At 44.2% G+C, this 6000-nt stretch overlaps 1 non-coding gene across 1 annotated transcript; it reads right to left on the minus strand.

The window, feature by feature from the left end:
- Positions 1-4806: 4806 nt before the first annotated feature.
- Positions 4807-5023, minus strand: LOC123360350. Its single transcript, XR_006576007.1, has one exon. It is a non-coding gene; the product is annotated as a small nucleolar RNA U3 (small nucleolar RNA).
- Between the last annotated feature and the right edge of the window lie 977 nt (positions 5024-6000).

Below are 6000 nucleotides of genomic sequence, written 5' to 3' on the forward strand. Positions count from 1 at the left end.
GAGTCCACGGTCACTGGTGGGGCAGTGGTGGCAGGCTCCGTAGCGTCCGTTTGCCGCTTTGATTTTTTGGTAGCCTTGTCTGGGGTCCTTGATTTTCACGCGGCGCTGCGTTGCATCCCGCCTGTATCCTCTGTCTCTCATGGCTTTGGAGACCTTCTCGTAGGTCTTCGCATTCCGTGTTTTGGAGCGCAGCTCCGAAAGCACAGACTCCTCGCCCCACACACCGATCAGATCGAAGAGTTCCCAGTCAGTCTATGCTGGGTCCCTCTTTCTATTCACAGATAACATGAACTCCTCTGCTGGAGAGCTCTGCATCATTGCAGGTGCTGCGGAGCTTGCCCCGATGTCCAGCCAGGACGTCAGATTCAAAGTGCTCAGACAGGAAAATGAATTCAAATTTTCCCGGGTCATTTCCTGTGTGGCTGGTCAGAGAATCCAAGCTCGGACTGCTGTCCAGAGCGACAACAGAGTGGTGCACTGTGGGATAGCTCCCGGAGCTACTAAGTTCGATTTGTATCCACACCTAGCCTAATTCGAGCTAGCCATGTCGAATTTAGCGTTACTCCACCTGTCGGGGTGGAGTACCAAATTCGAACTAAAGAGCCCTCTAGTTCGAATTAAATGGCTTCCTGGTGTGGACGGTTGAGCGGTTAGTTCGAATTAACGCTGCTAAATTCAAATTAAAGTCCTAGTGTAGACCAGGCCTTAGTGAGTAGCTTATCACCTGACCAGTGACTTGAACCCTGGACCCTCAGATTAAGAGTCTGATGCTCTGCCAACTGACCCACGAAAGCTCATGCTCCAAAATGTCTGTTAGTCTATAAGGTGCCACACGACTCTTTGCTACTTCTACCAACTGAGCCAACCAGGCTCACAAAGGGAAAGGGCCAGTTGGTGCAGAGGAGAAACTAGTCAAGAAAAAGAGAGCAGGAAACAATAGGGGAAACCTGCTGCTCTCTCTCTCTGCCCAGCCCTGGCCTGGCATTAGTGCTGATTAAAAAGAGGGGAAAATATCGGCCTCTACCAGCCTTTCACAGCTGTACAAGACTTAGGCACAACAAGAGGTGCCCATCTGCAAGTGCCGAATGGTTGGATTGGCTAATGCAGCCTGCAGACGTCCAGGGCACATTGGGCGAGTGGAAAAGAACTGTAAGAGATGCTGGTTTTCAACCTTGTGTTAGAGAAGAACAGAATGCAGACTGTAACAGAAATTGCTGAGAGAAGTAACAGATCAGAAAAGAATATGTACAAACAAAATGCAGTTGTTGCTCATTACTGTATGACACAAAAGGTATAAATGCTTGCCTTAACTGTTTATCTAACCAAGACCTACTCAGGAGGGGAAACTCTGCCCGTGTGTACTCTCCCGACTAACTGCAGTTGCTCCAAAGAAACTGCATAATATAACAACATTTAACATCCCTGTGGTGGGAAGAACATCTCAATAGCCCAACACTGTGGCATTTAATTTAAAAAAGGGGAACTATGCAAAAATGAAGGGGTTAGTTAAACAGAAATTAAAAGGTACAGTGACTAAAGTGAAATCCCTGCAAGCTGCATGGACACTTTTTAAAGACACTATAAAAGAGACCCAACTTCAATGTATACCCCAATTTGAGAAACACAGTAAAAGAACTAAAAAAGAGCCACCGTGGCATAACAACTATGTAAAAGAAGCAATGAGAGATAAAAAGGCATCTTTTAAAAAGTGGAAGTGAAATCCTAGTGAGGTAAATAGAAAGGAGCATAAACACTGCCAAATTAAGTGAAAAATTTAATAAGAAAAGCCAAAGAGGAGTTTGAAGATTGGCTAGCCAAAAACTCAAAAGGTAATAAAATGTTTAAGTACATCAGAAGCAGGAAGCCTCCTAAACAACTCGTGGGGCCCCTGGAGGATCGAGATACAAAAGGAGCGCTTAAAGACGATAAAGTAATTGAGGAGAAACTAAATGAATTCTTTGCTTCAGTCTTCACAGCTGAGGATGTTAGGGAGATTCCCAAACCTGAGCCGGCTTTTGTAGGTGACAAATCTGAGGAACTGTCACAGATTGAAGTGTCACTAGAGGAGGTTTTGGAATTAATTGATAAACTCAACATAAACAAGTCACCGGGACCAGATGGCATTCACCCAAGAGTTATGAAAGAACTCGAATGTGAAGCTGCGGAACTATTAACTATGGTTTGTAACCTGTCCTTTAAATCGGCTTCTGTACCTGATGACTGGGAGATAGCTAATGTAATGCCAATATTTAAAAAGGGCTCTAGAGGTGATCCTGGCAATTACAGACGGGTAAGTCTAACATCAGTATCGGGCAAATTCGTTGAAACCATAGTAAAGAATAAAATTGTCAGGCACATAGAAGAACAAAAATTGTTGAGCAAAAGTCAACTTGGTTTCTGTAAAGGGAAATTGTGTCTTACTGATTAAAGTTTTTGAACATGTGGACAAGGGGGATCCAGTGGACATAGTATGCTTAAATTTCAGAAATCCTTTGACAAGCCCCTAACCAAAGGCTCTTATGTAAATTAAGTTTTCATGGGATAAAAGGGAAGGTCATGTCATGGATTGAGAACTGGTTAAAGGACAGGGAACAAAGGGTAGGAATTAATGGTAAATTCTCAGAATGGAGAGGGGTAACTAGTGGTGTTCCCCAAAGGTCAGTCCTAGGACCAATCCTATTCAACTTATTCATAAATGATCTGGAGAAAGGGGTAAAAAGTGAGGTGGCAAAGTTTGCAGATGACACTAAACTGCTCAAGATAGTTAAGACCAAAGCAGACTGTGAAGAACTTCAAAAAGATCTCACAAAACTAAGTGATTGGGCAACAAAATGGCAAATGAAATGTAATGTGGATAAATATAAAGTAATGCACATTGGAAAAAATAACCCCAACTATACATACAATATGATGGTGTAGATGTGCAGACTCATCCCTGCGGCGCCTCCTGCTGGTCTCTCAGGGAATTAGCTCGATCTCCAGCTCCGGAGCACCCTCTGAAGGCTGGTGATCCGCCTGTCCTCCAGCCCCCATGTCCCTCTCTGGACTCTGGTGCTCTGTCAGCTGAGGGGCTGCCCTCTGCAACCCCCAGTACCTGTTGCCTTCTGCTAGGCTGCAGCCTGGGGCTTTCCAGGCCGGAACTCCCGAGCTCCTCTGCCTGTCCCCAGCCCTGCTCCACTCAGGTACCCTGTGTCCAGCTCCCTGCAGCCGGGCCCATCTCCCTCTACAGGCAGAGGGAGACTGCTGAGCTCCTGGCTCACAGCCTCTTTATACAGGCCACTGTAGCCTGACTGGGACATAACCCAGCTGCAGCCTCTTCCCAATCAGCCCAGCTTAGCAGCTCCCAGCCACAACCTTCCCCCAGGGCTGGTTTAAGCCCTTCAGGGCAGGAGCGGGGTAACCACCTGCTACAGATGGGGGCTCATTTAGCTACAATCAATCAAGACAAAGATCTTGGAGTCATCATGGATAGTTCTCTGAAGATGTCCACGCAGTGTGCAGAGGCGGTTGCAAAAGCCCCAGATTGGGTGGTAGTGACAGCCACTCTTCCGCTTATATTCACAGCCCCAAATGAAATAAACTCTCTGTCCTGTCTACCATCTTAGGCAGGTCAGGTTCCTTCCTCTCTCTAAGCTTCAGTAAAACATGAAGGGAGACCAAACTGACGTTTGCATCCTCTGTTGAGAGAGGTTTTTCTCCTCTTCCATTCTACCCCAGGCAAGACCGGGGATAATAACCATTTAACGGATAATTCCAGAGAGAAAAGTTTGGTCATTATAAATAGGATGATCCACTGAATCATATAGGAAGGTGGGGAAGGGAGGGATCCCAAGAGTCAGGACCAAGTATCCCTAGGCCATCCCTGACAGGTGTTTGTATAACCCCTTCTTAAAATCCTCCAATGATGGAGATTCTGAAAATTTCCATTGAGGCCTCCACCATGGAATCAACAACGCGTGGTTAAAGGCCTGGCTGTGATTCAGAAAATTTGGATTCAGTTCCCAGTTTGGTCCCATTATTTTCTGTGCAAACATGGACAAATTACAGCACTTCTTCGGGCCTCAGTTTTCCTATCTGTAAAACGGGAACCGCCCTCCCACACTTTTGTCTATTTCACCTGTGAGCTGTTGGCAGCAAGGACTCTCTCTCTCTCACTCTGAGTTGTATAATACCTGGCAGAATCAGGGCCCCCACCCTCGGTCAGGGTCTCTGCAGTGCTTGGCACAACTGGTGCACGCACTCTTGGATGGGGTATCTGCAGTGCCCAACACAATGAAGCCTAGGAGCCTAATGAGGATACAAAAATCTTCCCTTCCATTTGTTTATTTTAAAAAGTCCATTTTTAGCCTTCAAGTTAAGGCAGAAAACATGGCCCAAGAGTCTCAGAAAAAACCAAGAAAGTAATAACATTACCCCCAAAGGGAGCATTTTTAAACATCTCATGATTTTTAAGCTGCCCTCTGGATTTTTGAGTCCAGACTCCTAGTTACTGTTCTCAATCTAACCTTGGCTGAAGAAAAGGGAAAAGGAAGAGAACGTGCAGACACAGGACCCTACCTAAATTCTGAAATAGATGACAAGAAAAAAAGAGAGAACACCATAAAGAAATTTTAAAAATCTTTCAGTAAGTACTGAATTAGAAACCTTTAAAACACCACTTTCACACTACTTTTACTTTTCTTCCAAATTCCACCAAAACAAATTAAGACTTGCCACAAAACAGAACTGAACAAAAGCTTTAAACAAATTCAGATAAGAGAAAAGAAAACCAAAACACTTATTTTTAAACTTATTTTATAAGGACTAACCCCTCAGTCTGTGTTTTCTTCTTCTCAGTTTCTTAAAAGGAAAGCAAGAACAATCATTAATAGCAAACAGCAGCTGCATTAAAACAACACTGTCCACTCACTTCATGTTCAGAAGAAAACACTTTAATTCCTCATCATGGTTAGCGAGATCAGACACTTTCAACCACACTTCTCTAGTTACAAACTATAGAAATGATCCCTGAAAGTATAGTCTTAACAAAACAGTGCTCGGCTACACACCCAGGCTAATGTGCAAAAGGTTTCTTCCCACGGTGAATGTTTTCATAAAATGGGTTTCACCCCCAGCGAATTAAAGAACAAAAATCTAAAACCAAGTCCCCATTTCATTAAAGCACAATCGGGACAGCTTTAGCACACTGACCATTAGAAAATGTCTATGTCGCTATTTACAGAAACACACCTCCTGATTAGCATGTGGAGCTCCTACCGACCAATCAAACCCTCTTGCTTTGCCATACCTCTCACAGGCTCCTCCTTACCACATGACAGCTTGTCAGGCACAGACAATCCGGACACGTCATCCCTTTCTAGCATGCTCCGCAGCTGTTTCTCTCCGGCTTGCTCTCAAATTCATCTGCACTAGAAGTTTTTGCAGGGTTCTATGTTACCGGTGGTACCTGCACTAAATCAGTGGCTCTCAACCTTTAGAGACACCTGTACCCCTTTCAGGAGTCTGATTTCTCTTGCATACCCCCAAGTTTTACCTCACTTAAAAACTACTTGCTTACAAAATCAGATGCAATATTTATAAAAATAAATCACTTGAATATAAATATTGTACTTACATTTCAGTGTATAATATAGAGAACAGTATAAACAAACCAATCTATGAATTTTAATTTGTTACGAATTTGCTAGTGCTTTCTATGTAGCCTGTTGTAAAACTAGGCAAATATCTAGATGAGTTGCTGTACCCCCTGGAAGACCATTGGATACCCCTGTTTGAGAACCACAGCACTAAATCACCCTTACTTTTAGAACTGGTGCCACTTGACCCAAGGCATTCGGAACCATTTCAGGGCTAGTAGACAGTGGCAACACAGCTGCACTAGGTCTGTTGTTCGTCCCTGCACAATTCCCACGTGGAAAGAAGATATCTTCTGGTCTGACCCTATTTACTCTTGTGAGCTGCACAGGCAACTTTCTCTGTTATGTGAGCAGAATCCACACA

Source organism: Mauremys mutica, unplaced genomic scaffold (genome assembly GCF_020497125.1).
Source record: "Mauremys mutica isolate MM-2020 ecotype Southern unplaced genomic scaffold, ASM2049712v1 Super-Scaffold_100251, whole genome shotgun sequence".
In the NCBI taxonomy this organism is placed as follows: Eukaryota; Metazoa; Chordata; order Testudines; family Geoemydidae; genus Mauremys; species Mauremys mutica.